This window comes from Macaca fascicularis, chromosome 4 (assembly GCF_037993035.2).
Source record: "Macaca fascicularis isolate 582-1 chromosome 4, T2T-MFA8v1.1".
Taxonomy (NCBI): Eukaryota; Metazoa; Chordata; class Mammalia; order Primates; family Cercopithecidae; genus Macaca; species Macaca fascicularis.
Genome location: NC_088378.1, coordinates 111,418,808 through 111,433,621, shown reverse-complemented (window position 1 = coordinate 111,433,621; position 14,814 = coordinate 111,418,808). Strand labels below are relative to the sequence as shown.

The 14,814-nt window shown below is 40.9% G+C and overlaps 1 pseudogene; it reads left to right on the top strand.

The window, feature by feature from the left end:
- The first annotated feature begins 13,696 nt into the window (after positions 1-13,696).
- LOC102125494 (elongation factor 1-beta pseudogene) lies at positions 13,697-14,526 on the top strand (annotated as a pseudogene).
- The last annotated feature ends 288 nt before the right edge of the window (positions 14,527-14,814 follow it).

Below are 14,814 nucleotides of genomic sequence, written 5' to 3'. Positions count from 1 at the left end.
ATTACAGGCATTACCTACCATCCCCAGCCAAGACTGCCTCTTAATCATCTGAGAGAGATGGGGAAACCCCTAGCGAGTTTTTATTTTTATTTTTACTTTTATGTGTAGAGACGGGGTCTCACTTTGTCACCCAAGCTGGAATGCAGTGGTGCGATCATAACTCACTGTAACTTCCAACACCTGAGTTCAAATCATCCTCTCACCTCAGCCTCCCAAGTAGCTAGGACTACAGGTGTATGCCACCAAGCCTGGGGATTTTGAACAGAAAAGTAATCTGAATGACTTACATTTTAATGGATGCTCTGGCTACTGTGGAGAATAGGCTGCAGGGGAGAAACACAGAACCAGAAAAAACATTTAGTCAGCAATAATCCAAGAGTTGTGATGATAGTGGCTTCCACCTTTGTGGTAAGGAAAATGTTAAAAATTGTCCGTTTTTAAGTATATTTTGATGCAAGAGCCAGCAGGGTCTGTTGACGAACTGGAAATTGTAGATAAGAGAAAGTAAAGTATGACTCCAAAGTTTTGGTCCCAAGCAACTGGAAGGATAGAGTTGGTATCTACCAAGCTGGAAAAGACCAAGATGGCATTTACCAAGACTATGGGAAGAGTAGAAGAGGAGAGAAGAAATTGGAGTTCAGATATGTAAAGTATGAGATGTCTATTAGACATCCAATGAGGATATTGAATTGACAGTTGGATATTGGTGTGAGGAGTTCAAAGGAAAGGTTTGGGTTTTATATATAAAACTTAAGAACTTAAGAAACTGATGAATAAAATAATATATAAATCAGCATATATAAAACCAGTGTTTAAAGCCATGAGACTGGCTGAGTCTCACTGAGGAGTAAGTTGACACAGAAAAAAATTCAGGTCCAAGGACTGAGCCCTGCAGCACTCCACCATTAAAGGGTCTAGGAAATGAAGGAGACCAGCAAAAAGGAGACTGAGAAGATGTGCCTATAAAAGAGAAGAATTTGTAAGTATCAGGAATTCATTTGAAATGTTCTTTATTTCTTTGTAACCTGTTTCTTCCCTACAAAGACTTTGAGGCAGTGAGCAATTAAAAAAAAAAAAAAAAGTTAATAAAAGTGAAACACACACACACACACACAAAACCCCAAGTCACAGAAGACTAAAAATATGAGAACTACAAGAATCAACATGGTTAGTGTAAACATGTTTGCCTCTGAGTTTCCTACAACTCAGAGCAAAAATAAAACACAATCAGTGTATTTGTTAGTGCTGCAATAACAAAATACCACAGTCTGAGTGGCTTAAAAAACAAATTTATTTTCTCACAGTTCTGGGAGCCAGAATTTCAAGATCAAGGTGTCAGCAGGTTTGGTTTCTCCTGAGGCCTGTCTCCTTGGCTTACCAAGGGGGCACTTTCTCCCTATGACTGCACGTGGACGTTCTCTGTATGAACAAGCCTGGTGTCTCTTCCTCTTCTTATAAGGACAGCAGGATACCAATCCTATTGGATGAGGACTCTAACCTTATGGTCTCATTTAATCTTTTTGTTTGTTTTTAAGATAGAGTCTCGCTCTGTTGCCCAGGCTTCAGTGCAGTGGCGTGATCTCGGCTCACTGCAACCTCAGCCTCCCGGGTTCAAGTGATCCCCCTGCCTCAGATGCCTGAGTAGTGGAATTACAAGAACATGCCACCACACCCGGCTAATTTTTGTATTTTTAATAGAAACAGAGTCTCACCATGTTGGCCAAGCTGGTTTCGAACTCCTGACCTTGAATGATCCACCCACCTCAGCCTCCCAAAGTGCTGGGATTACAGGCGTGAGGCACCAGACCTGGTCTTAATTATCTCTTAATTATCTCCAAATATATTCACATTGAAGGTTAGGAATTCAATACATGATTTGTTTGAGAGGACAAAATTCAGTCTGTAACAAACAGTGATACTGTTATTTACTTATTTTTTAATTTTTATTTATTTATTTATTTATTTATTTGAGAGTTTCACTCTTGGTCACCCAGGCTGGAGTGCAATGATGCAATCTTGGCTCACTGCAACCTCCCTCCCAGGTTCAAACGATTCTCCTGCCTCAGCCTCCTGAGTAGCTGGGATTACAGGCCCCTACCACCACACCCAGCTAATTTTTGTATTTTTAGTAGAGACAGGGCTTCACCATGTTGGCCAGGCTGGTCTCGAACTCCTGACCTCAAGTGATACGCCCTCCTTGGCTTCCCATAGGGCTGGGATTACAGGCATGAGTCATTGCACCCAGCCTATTTATTTATCTATTTAGAGACAGAATCTTGCTCTGTTGCCCAGGCTGGAATGCAGTGGCAAGCTGTCAGTTCACTGCAGCCTCTGCCTCCTGGGTGCAAGCGATTCTGTTGCCTCAGCCTCCCAAGTAGCTGAGATTACAGGTGTGTGCCACCACACCTGGCTAATTTTTGTATTTTTAGTAGAGACAGGGTTTCATTATGTTGGTCAGGCTGGTCTCAAACTCCTGACCTCAAGTGATCTGTCTGCCTCAGCTTCCCAAAGTGCTAGGATTACAGGCATGAGTCATCGCACCCGGCCATGTTTTTAGTTAGTTAGTTAGTTTTGGAGTTTTTTTTTGAGATCGAGTCTCACTCTATTGCCCAGGCTGGAGTGCAATGGCACAATCTCGGCTCATTGCAACCTATGCCTCCCAGGTTCAAGCAATTCTCCTGCCTCAGCCTCCCTGGTAGCTGGGATTACAGGCTTGCGGCACCATGCCTGGCTATAGTTTGTATTTTTGGTAGAGGTGGGGTTTCACCATGTTGGCCAGGCTGGTCTCGAACTCCTGACCTCAAGTGATCCACCCGCCTCAGCCTCCCAAAGTGCTGGGATTACAGAGGCGAGCCACTGCGCCCATCCTTTATTTATTTTTTAATTCTAAAAAATATTATCAAGTAGGACCATATTTTATAAATGTTCTATTTACCCTCTTTACGTCACTGCTATTATAGGATGTTTGGTTTGCCCCAATATTACTTTGAATTAATTTATTACGTGTACATATGAGTCCAGAAGGAATGTTCCTGAGCTGAGCCCAGGAGTCAGAAACTTAGTATGCCTCAATCTGCTATCTTCAGAAGTGCAAATGTTCTCTGTAAGAAATAAAGGCTGCTGTTTTTCTATTTTGATTGCTTCTTTATGCTTTGATGCTGAGGAGTAATCAGGCAGGAAATGTTCTGCATAATCCTTTCTAAAAGCCAAGTCAGATATTGGAAGGCAATGCTGTAAGCATCACCATTAAAAATAAAAGTAAAGATCAAAGGCCTAGAAAAATGTCGGCGGACCAGGACCACCAATATTCAAGACATGGTGGGGTGGGGAGTTAAAAGATATTTTAAGAAGATTGCCTATTGAAAATATAACTTAATTATACTGATAAAAAATTTTGTAAGATCAAGCAGAATTAGTGCTTTTGCTGAAATGTGTCATACTGGAAAATTTTAAAGTTAATTTAGGGCTCTGATTACGCAGTATTTCCTTATATTTGATTTCCAAGCATAAAACAATGCTGGAAAAAAAGTTAAGTTGCATTTATTGTTTCTTTGTTTTTGTTTTTGTTTTTTTTGAAACAGAGTTTCACTCTTATTGCCCAGGCTGGAGTACAATGGCACGATTTTGACTCTGCCTCCTGGGTTCAAGCGATTCTCCTGCCTCAGCCTCCCAAGGAGCTGAGATTACAGGCATGTGCCACCATGCCCAGCTAATTTTGTATTTTTAGTAGAGACGGGGTTTCTCCATGTTGGTCAGGCTGGTCTTGAACTCCCGACCTCAGGTAATCCACCCACCTTTGCCTCCCAAAGTGCTGGGATTACAGGCGTGAGCCACTGCACCCAGCCACATTTATTGTGTTAAATTATCAGTATTTGTAATTTCATCTAATAAAGCATTTGTGGTGAAAAAAAGGAAAGATGGAGGGAGTGAGGGAGAGAGGGAGGAGACAGAGAAAGAGAGAGAAGGAAGGGAGGAAGAAAAGAAGGAAGGAAGGGAGGGAGGGAGGGAGGGAGGGAGGAAGGAAGGAAGGAAGGAAGACTTATGGTCGGGCGCAGTGGCTCAAACCCATAATTCCAGCATTTTGGGAGGCCAAGGTGGGCAGATCACCTGAGGTCAGGAGTTCAAGGCCAGCCTGGCCATCATGGCGAAATCCCGTCTCTACTAAAAAATATATATATATACACAAAAATTAGCCTAGCATGGTGGTGTGCATCTGTAGTCTGAGCTACTCAGTAGGCTGAGGCAGGAGAATTGCTTGAACCCAGGCGGCAGAGGTTGCAGTGAGCAGAGATCGCACCACCGCACTCCAGCCTAGGCGACAGAGCAAGACTCTGTCTCAATCCAAAAAAAAAAGAAAGAAAAGAAACTATGACTTATTTATATTACCTGGAAGATACATAAATATATATATTTTTTTTATTTCAACCTGAAAAAATAAATGTGTAATGATTCTAAAGGCTTGTGACTCCTCATGGTTTACTAGGGCATTTTAATCCCCACCCATTTCCTTGCTCTGATAAGGAATACACCTTAAAACTGAAAAGGGGCTTGTTTGTTCTTGGTCGCGGAGCCGCTGGAGACGGAAATATAATATAGACTATGTCCGCTTTGAGGTCATTCTCAGTGGGGGCACAAGAAGAACACCAAAGAACATTCCTAAGGGATCTAGACAGAAATAAGTACAGTGAAGAGAAAATTCTATGAGAAGGGTACTCATCTGAAGTTATTGACTCTGAATCCCAAAACCTTAAATTTAAATGCAGCAGAGATTCAGCCTTTTCTTTTCTTTCTTTCTTTCTTTTTTTTTTTTTTTTTTTTTTTTATATGGAGTTTTGCTCTTGTCTGCCAGGCTGCAGTGCAATGGCACAATCTCAGCTCGCTGCAAACTCCACCTCCCAGGTTCAAGTGATTCTCCTACCTCATCCTCCCAAGCAGCTGGGACTACATGGGATTACAGGTATGCGTCACCATACCCGGCTAATGGTTTTTTTTGGGTTTTTTTTGGATTTAGTAGAGGCAGGGTTTTGCCATGTTAGTCAGGCTGGTCTCGAACTCCTGACCTGAGGTGATCCACCCACCTTGGCCTCCCAAAGTGCTGAGATTACAGGCATGAGTCATTGTGCCTGGCCCAGATTCAGCCTTTTCAATCCAGGTAGCAATGTACAATAATGGGAAGAGATCTCTACTTAGGAACTGTTGAAGATTATGCAATAGTTAGCTAAATATCAGTAAACCAGGCTGGGAGTACTGGCTCATGCCTGTAATCCCAGCATTTTGGGAGGCCAAGGTGAGTGAATCACTTGAGGTCAGCAGTTCAAGACCAGCCTGGCCAACATGATGAAACCCTGTGTCTACTAAAAATACAAAAATTAGCTGGGCATGGTGGCAGGCGCCTGTAGTCCCAGCTACTTGGGACGCTAGGCAGGAGAATGGATTGCACTGGGGAGGTAGAGTTTGCAGTGAGTTGAGATCACTGCCACTGCACTCCAGCCTGGGTGACAAGAATAAGACTCTGTCAAAAAAAGAAAAAAAAAACTGTTAACCAATATAATGGAATGAGGATTTACATTCATTTTACTACCTGCTATAGATTGAATTATGGCCTCCCAAAATTCATATATTGAAGCCCTAACCCCCCCGTGCAATGAATGGTATTTGGAGTTGGGCATTTGGAAGGTAATTAAGGTCAGATGAGGTCATGAGGGTGGGGACCCTCAGGATGGGATTAGTGCCCTTACAATAAGACAAAAAGAGATCAAAATCACATTCTCTCTACCATGTGAGGACCCAGCAAGAAGGTGGCTGTCTACAAGCAGGAAGGGAGCCCTCACCAGAAATCTCACTTCTGTTTTATCCAGGATTATTTTCTTTTTCTCTAATCCTCACCCTAACTTTATTCTTGCCTCTGCAGCTACAGATTTAGCCATCTTTCTGATTTGCTTCCTTGTACTTTGTATCTTTAAATTCCTTTGTGTTTTTTGATAGTGCACACACTTGCTGATTCTTGTGTCTAATGAGAAGGCTTATTTTATTTCTCTGTCCAAAGCATCCCCATCCCAAACTCTGGCCCTTCGGCCTACATTTGGTTGAATCGGGACTGGCCCTGTCTTGGTTGAAAGTTTATTCAAAATTAGAAATGGGGGTAGAAGTGCCTGAAGAAATACTATCAGGATTCCAAAGTTCCTTTAAAGGTGGAGAAATAACAAGATAAATAAATAAATGAAGATTCTGAGGATCTTCAAGACAAAGTGGACTGGATTTCAGTGATTCTTGAAGTGCTTCAACATTGGGTGCCTAGGTATAGCACTCAAATGCCACTCTCATGTATGAATAGAATCTGCCATCTCTATGAGCTCCCCAGAGACAGTCAATCTCTGGAATAGCTGGGCTTTCTGATACTAGTGCAAGACTACATACATATCTACAGCCACTGCTTTGGGACAATCCTCTTATTCCACCAAACACTGAAGGCAGAAAGACAGCTCCCTTCTTAAAAATTACGCCCAATTCAAGGCCACATTTTAAAAGTTTTGGCAATTTCTGCAAATTAGGATGAGGTGAAAAATCAGATCTCCCAGTTCAGCCACGCAGAAGTCCACCAACTAACTGAGCTCAAGGAAAGGAAGTGGTTTGACATACTGTCCTGGACTCAATTCAGGGAATATCCCAGGAGACAGCTTCATTAAAAAATCTTTCAGTAGGCAAGGCACAATGGCCCATGCCTGTAATCCCAGCACTTTGGGAGGCCAAGGCGGGCTGATTGCCTGAGCTCAAGGGTTCAAGACCAGCCTGGGCAACATGGTGAAACCCCGTCTCTATTAAAAATACAAAAAATTAGCCAGGCATGGTGGTGCATGCCTATAATCCCAGCTACTAGGATGCTGAGGCACTAGAATAGCCTGAACCCAGGAGGCAGAGGTTGCAGTGAGCTGAGATCATGCCACTGCACTCCAGCCTGGATAACAGAGCGACACTCTGTCTTAAAAAAACAAAAATCTAGCTCATGTTTAAAGTCAGTTCTTGACCAACGTCTCAGCCATACCAGGCCTGCTCTCCCACCTCTAGTCCACAACCTATACATAAATAATGTCTGGAGGAAGTATATTTTAATAGATTCTATATCAATTTTTACTCCTTCATTGTTGTGAAACAGATGAATAACCCTTGGCAGATATACTTGAGAGAAGACTCTGCTCTCTTCCTGACTGGGGTCCAAGTAGTCCTAATCCCATTTATCCGCATCTGTATATTCCACGTTGGATTTGTCTCACACATGTCCTTCTTGAGATGTTACTTCTCTCTCTAGAAAGTTGTCCTTGGTCATATCTGCTCAATGTTTGCTATTAATAACGATACACATCATAATCATATGAAAAGCCCAAAACTATAACAACCCTTTAAAGATACATGCTCCATTGGCAGCCCTCAAGTCATTTATTGTCACAATGTACTGAGTTTAACTCATTCATTTATTTATAAATTGACTTGGTTGCCAATATTTGGAATCAGAAGATGTTTATCCCAAATCCTACTTTCCATGGGAAATCAGACAATGTGGGAGAACTTGACCCATATTATGACATTCACACATGACACACAGGTAGAACTGGGTGACAATGTCCTTTTAAGAAGCTGCCTACACTTTTCATTTCAACCCAGTAACTACCACTTTCTGTTTTTCTCTAACATGCAAACCAAGTATGGATTGCCATTTATCACTATATGTGGACAGCCGACTTTCTTAGAACACAGAAATATTTCTTTGCATTCATGTCTGTGTAGAAAGTGGGAAAATGGGCCAGGCGCAGTGGTTCATGCCTGTAATCCCAGCACTTTGGGAGACCAAGGTGGGCAGATCATGAGGCCAGGAGATCGAGACCATCCTGGTTAACATGGTGAAACTCCGTCTCTAGTAAAAATACAAAAAAATTAGCCGGGCATGGTGGTGGATGCCTGTAGTCCCAGCTACTCGGGAGGCTGAGGCAGGAGAATGGCATGAACCTGGGAGGTGGAGCTTGCGGTGGGACAAGATCATGCCACTGCACTCCAGCCTGGGCAACAGAGAGAGACTCCATCTCAAAAAAAAAAAGAGAAAGAAAAGAAAATGGGAAATTGGGCCACACGCTGTGGCTCATGTCTGTAATCCCAGCACTTTGGGAGGCTGAGACATGAGGATCACCTGAGGTCAGGAGTTCAAAACCAACCTGGCCAACATGGTGAAACCCCATCCCTACTAAAAGTAAAAAATTAGCCGGGCATGGTGATGGGCGCCTGTAATCCCAGCTACTTGAGAGGTAGAGGCAGGAGAATCGCTTGAACCCGGGAGGCAGAGGTTGCAGTGATCTGAGATTGCGCTCCAGCCTGGGTGACAGAATAAGACTCCATCTCAAAAAAAAAAAAAAAAAAAAAACAAAAACAAAAACAGGAAAGAAAATAAAAGAAAAGAAAAGGAGAAAATGAAAGGTTGACTTCCCTATGGATTTTGTGCAAAATGAGACAAAGAATATTTATTTGTGGAAACAATAATTATTCCTACAAGTTTAATATGCAAATGAACTGTCTCCATTGTAGACATTCAACTAAAAACATCATTATAAAACAAACCACTGTAAGAACAATCACCTCTATAAGGACAAAACAAGTGTAAGAACTGAGGTGTCAAAAAGAATTTGTTTTCGGATGCAGAAATGCTGCAATAAAATGCATTTACAAATTTACTATCTTCGTTCATATACCTCATCATACACCTCATAGTCCCCACACCCTAACACCCAATGCCAACCCCATTGGCATACTGCTGCAGTGGCTTTTGGGTTTGCAACTTCTGTATTAAATGAAAAGATCTGCCAAAAAAAAAAGACACCCAATTGCCCTCTATTGCTACCCGTAGAGACCCAACATACTTGACATCCAAAGATATCATACCAACCCAACATGGTATGTTTCTGGTTAATAATTATTACAAATCATGGGAAAGTGATATGTGTGTACTTGGACATGATTAATAAAATTCAGTGACCTAATAGTGAATCAAAGAATGAGGCATTTATACAATCGAATATTTCAAACAGGTTGGTATAAATTTTGTCTCTTATCCTAGGCCAGTAAAGAGGTATTTGAAATAAGGCCCGAAATATGTTTCAAACTTCATATAGAGTATACCAGATAGGGGGCAGGGACTGACTGATATACCAAAAACACATTTCTAATATTTGGACTAATAGTAGTTAACAACCCCAAGTACTAAGTTTAAAAAAGAAGCAGCAGCACATCAACAACAACTGTTGTTGCTAAAGTAAGAAAATGTTTTGGGCAGATCAGAATTTAGTCACACACCAGTTTTGATGCCAGCAGGTCATGCTCAGAACAGCCTGCCCTGGAACCTACTGGCACTGCTGAAATTCTGGCAGGCCAAAGGAGTGCTAAAATCAAAGGCAGCCTTCAGAGGAGACGGAGAAAGCAGAGTGTCTGGTAGCAAAGTTCAAGCAGGCAGAGTACTGACCCCTTCCATCTAACATCATTCAGATCAAGAGCCGAGTGGAGATAAAGGACATTATTATGTAGGGCTTTTGTTTTATCTTGGTTTGGTGTTTTTTTGTTTTGTTTTGTTTTTTTACTGATAGATGTAATGAAGCCACAAGAGAGAGGCTTAAGGAGATTCTTCCCTAAGCAACAAAAGCATTAAAAGTTCACCTTGGTGGGATAGTGCTACCTCATAATTACATGACTTGTTTATTGCAAGTTTTCAGATTGTATTCTATCCTTGCAAATCTAACAGCCTCAGCATACAAAGCTTGATGTGACAGAAGTTGTTAGAGCAGTTGAAAAAACCAGGACTGTTCCATTAACTCTTGTGGCATAACAAATTACCCAAAAATTTAGTAGTTTAAAACAACCATTTCATTTTGCTTACAATGTGAGATGTTAGTAGTTCAGGAAGAGCTCAATTGAGCAATTCTCCTTAGAGTCCCCCCTACAGTTGCAGTCAGATATTGGCTGGAACTGCAATTATTTGAAGGCTCATCTGGACTAGATGCCAAAGATACCTGGCAGTTGGTGCTGGCTTTCAGCTGGGAGCTTAACTGGAGCTATTAACTCAAGCACCTACATGCTGTTTCTCCATGTGGCTGGGTCTTCTCACTGAGTAGCCGCTAGACTCCAATACATAGTATCTCAAGAGGGGAGAGTCTGAAGAGCACAGGAAGCAAACATTCCAAGAGACCAAGAGTGAAGGTGCAAGGAGACCCAGCCTTGGAAGTCACTCAGTGATACTGGCACTGAACTTGATTCATCAAGGAAATCACTATGACTAGCCCAGATTCAATGAAGAGAAATTAGACCCTATCGTCTAGGAAAAGAAGTCTTATAAAATTTGTCATCGTTTTTAATTCATCATAAACACTTTTTGGTCATTCTTCTGTTAATCCTCTATAACTGTTTCTTCTACCTGTCTTACGTTATTATTCCCATCTAAATTTGGAAATAAGCGTCCTTTACTCTGAAGCTATGGCTTTTAATTGAAACCCTTCCTAGTAGTCAAGCCTAGGCAGATGGAAAATAAGTTCTCTTTTTAAATTTGTTTCTAACATTTGCCCTACTGTCTTTCTGACACCAAAACTGTTGGAAGCAGCATTTCTCATCTACAGTTTGTGATAGGAATGCTATTTTAGAGTTAAAATTTAATATACAGAATTTCAGTTAATCTTCCTTGAGGAAACAATACGAAACAAAGTTTCATAAGCTTAAAAATCAGAAAAGACAGACAATAGACTTAGCTTTGTTACATGCTGTTCTAGAACAGTTGGTTTTATGTCATCCATTCTTAATCATAAATTACCTTCATAAAATAAAACTCGTAATATCACATTTAATCATTCTTCTTTTGTTCTATGTAAAAGCATGTATCTGATCTCTTAAACTTTACAAAGTAAAAGGATGTTCTTAATATTTCCCAAAATTATGAAAGTGCTGTATCTTCTTTTCTCATGGCTAATAAAGCATTTAAAGTTCACATATCCAAATCAGATGGCTTATTGAAAGGAAATAGGGTTTAATATAGAAATGGAGAGTTTCTTTGAAATATGCCATAGGGGCCTCTGTCCTAGTCTACGAAGATTCAAAAATGTTTTTCATCACATACATCATGTAAGATCCAGTTTTGGTTTTCATCCTTTTTTTTTTTTTTTGAGACAGGGTTTAAACTCTGTCATCTAGGCTGTAGTGCAGTGCTGTGATTGTAGCTCATTGCAGTCTCAAACTCCTGTGCTCAAGAGGTCCTCAACACCTCCGCCTGGACTATACGTGTGTATCACTAGCACGCCCAGCTAATTCTGGTTTGTTTGTTTGTTTGTTTTTGTAGAGACAGGGGTCTCACTCTGTTGGCCAGGCTAATCTCAAACTCCTGGCCTCAAGCAATCCTCCTTCCTTGGCCTTTCAAAGTGCTGGGATTACAGATTACAGGTATGAGTCATCACACCCAGCCTTCGTCCCTTTTTGTTTGCAGAGGAGGGGGGTAATGTTTTCTAGAATCCAATAGTGGCTGTTTCTTTGGTTTCATCAATAAAATTTTCCTTTCTCTATGACACTGTCATATTCCTCCTCCTCCCTCTACTCATCTTCTTCTTTTTTCTCCTCATCCTCCTCCTACTTCTCATATTCTTTTTCCTTCTTTAGTATTCTTTACTCTTGAACAGAACTTAAAGGAAAAAATAAAATAAAAGAGGAATAACTGAACATAAAGTCTTATATAGCTTATACTGTAAAGATTTATGGAATCAAATACATAGTTATACACTGAACCTACCTAAATTGGAAGAGTTCCAGTTTAGTTGACAGTCTAATTTAAGTTAAACCAAAAGGCTATTAGAGCAAAGAGGGAGGATTTTAAGAGGTTAGTAAATGATTAAGCCAAAAAATATTTCAAATATATAAATGGGTAGTAGGCAAATCCATAGTGACAGAAAGTACTTTAGTGGTTGCCAGGGACTGGGGGAAGCACAGTGGGGAGTGACTGCTAATGGACACATGATTTCTTTTTGGGGGTGATGAAAATGTTCTGGTAACTAAGTGCAACTCTTCATGTATTGCTTTCCCTAATACTCCTGTGGGTCCTAGGATATTCTGAAAGAAAAATCTAAATTTCCATCATCCACCCTAAATAGGTTGAGTTACATCACCCAGGTGGGGTTGTGAGAGGTAAGCTGGAAAGAAGTATTCCGAGGAACAGAGAGCCAAAAATAATCCCAAGCTGAAAACGCTGCCTCACCACCCCCATGTACGGCTCATTCTAATCATATAGACGATCATCAGTTCATCCTACTCTAAAGATTTAAGAATTTAAACTTATCTCCTCAAAGAAAACTGCAAAAATCAAAGACAAGCTTGAGTAAACAATTAAGGTGTTTATTGGTTTATGAACTAGAAATTCAAAAGGTAGGGTGTGCTTTAGGGTTGGTTTGATGCAGGAGTTCAATGATTTTATCAAAGACTTAATTTTTCCTCTCTCAGCTTTTCCTTCTACAGTGTGAGCTTATTCCAAGGTTTACAACCTTCATGATGCCACAGTGGTTACAATGGTTCCAAGCTTACACAGACATATAAAAGCATACAGACAAGAGAGAACATGTCTTTCAGTTGTACTCTCAGAAGAGCCAAGAAACACTTTTCCCAAAAATTCCTTTATCCATAACTCACTGGCCTGTCTGGAGACAGAAGTCCGTTTCTGACAGAGAAATGCTAACCTAACTGGTTAGATTAGAGAACCCAGGCCTCAACCAATCACTGCATCAAGGGAGATGGGCTTACTGAGATTGGCTTTGGTCAATCACAGTCCATTTCTGGTGATCAACTGATTTCAAAGCGTATCAGCAGGGGTGACCCAGATGAAAATTTAAGTACTCTTAGGCAGGGAAAAGGAAGTAATAGCTGCTGGAAAGACAAACAACATTCACTATAATTTTTCTGGCCAATCAATGAAAATATACCTAGTAAAGTAGATAAAGTGAAGTAGGAGGTACAGTAACAACTTTTTTTTTTTTCCTCCAGCAATGGAATGTTAGAGCTAAATGAAATCCTAAAATGTACCCAAGGCTGGGCGCGGTGGCTCACGCCTATAATCCCAGCACTTTCAGAGGCCGAGGCTGTCGGATCACGAGGTCAGGAGATGGAGACCATCCTGGCTAATATGGTGAAACCCTGTCTCTACTAAAAATACAAAAAAATTAGCTGAGCATGGTGGCGGATGCCTGTAGTCCCAGCTACTTGTGAGGCTGAAGCAGGAGAATGGCGTGAACCCAGGAAATGGAGCTTGCAGTGAGTCGAGACCGTGCCACTACAGTACAGCCTGGGTGACAGAGTGAGATTTCATCTCAAAAAAGAAAAAGAAAAAAATGTGCCCAATCTGAACTCCTCATTTTATAGATGAAGAATCTGGGACTCTGGTTCATTGATTTGGCCATGTTTACAAAGTCTAAATCACCTATTTGCTAATCATTTAGTCATTTATCAGCAATTATTTATCAAGCACTTACTATTTGCCAGGTACCTCTTTAGTCACTGGAGATACAGGAGGGAATAAAACAAAGCAAAACTGTGCCTTCATGTAGTTCACATTTTAATGGGGGCCTTTTCCCTAAAGTCATTGCTCCCACTCACTCTTTACAACAACTCTGTCTCCTCTCAGCGCTAGGCATCCACAACCTGTGCTCCTTCCTTTTGCTGCTACCCAGCTCTCAGATGCAGCTGATGCCATGGGTTTCAGAGACCTGAAAAGCCCCACTGGCCTCCAGGTGAACAATGATTACCTGACTGACCAGAGCTGCAACAAGGGGTATGTGCCATCACAAGCAGATGTGGCAGTAATTGAAGCAGTCTCTAGTCCATTGTTTGGCAACTTGTGTCATGCTCTACATTGGTATAATTACATCAAGACTTACGAAAAGGAAAAAGCCAGCCTAGCAGGAATGAAGAAAGCTTTGGGCAAGTATGGTCCTGCTAATGTGGAAGGTACTAGAGGAAGTGGAGCTACAGATAGTGAAGATGATGATGACATTTATCTATTTGGATTTGATGAGGGGGAGGAAAGTAAAGAATCAAAGAGGCAAAGGGAAGTATACCCTGCATAGTATGAATCAAAGAAAGCCAAAAAAACAAAACAAACAAACAAAAAAAACCCTGCCCCTGTTGCCATCTTTCATCTCACTAGATGTGGAACCTTGTGATAATGAGACAGATATGGCAAAATTAGAGGAGTGTCATTAAAAAGTCAAAAAACAATAGATTTTGGCATGGATGTGGTGAAAAGGAAACACTTACACATTGCTGGTGGGAATGTAAATAAGTACAACCTCTATGGAAAACAGTACAGAGATTCTTTAAAGAACTAAAAGTAAATTTACCATTTGGTCCAGCAATTCCACCACTTGTTATCTACCCAAAGGAAAAGAAGTCATTATATGAAAAAAAAAAAAATTGTACACATATTTTTATAGCAACACAATTACAATTCACAAATGCAAAGATATGGAACCAACCTAAGTGCCCACTGACTAATGAGTGGATAAAGAAAATGTGGGATATATGTATATACACCATGGAACACTACTCAACCATAAAAAGGAACGAATGTCTTTTGCAGCAACTTGGATGAAGCTGCTGGCCATTATTCTAAGTGAAGTAACTCAGGAGTGAAAAACCCAAAAACCATATGTTCTCACTTATAAGTGGAAGCTAAGCTATGAGTATGCAAAGGCATACAAAGTGATGTAATGGACTTTGAGACTCAGAAGGGGGCGGCGCTAGGAATAAAACTACATA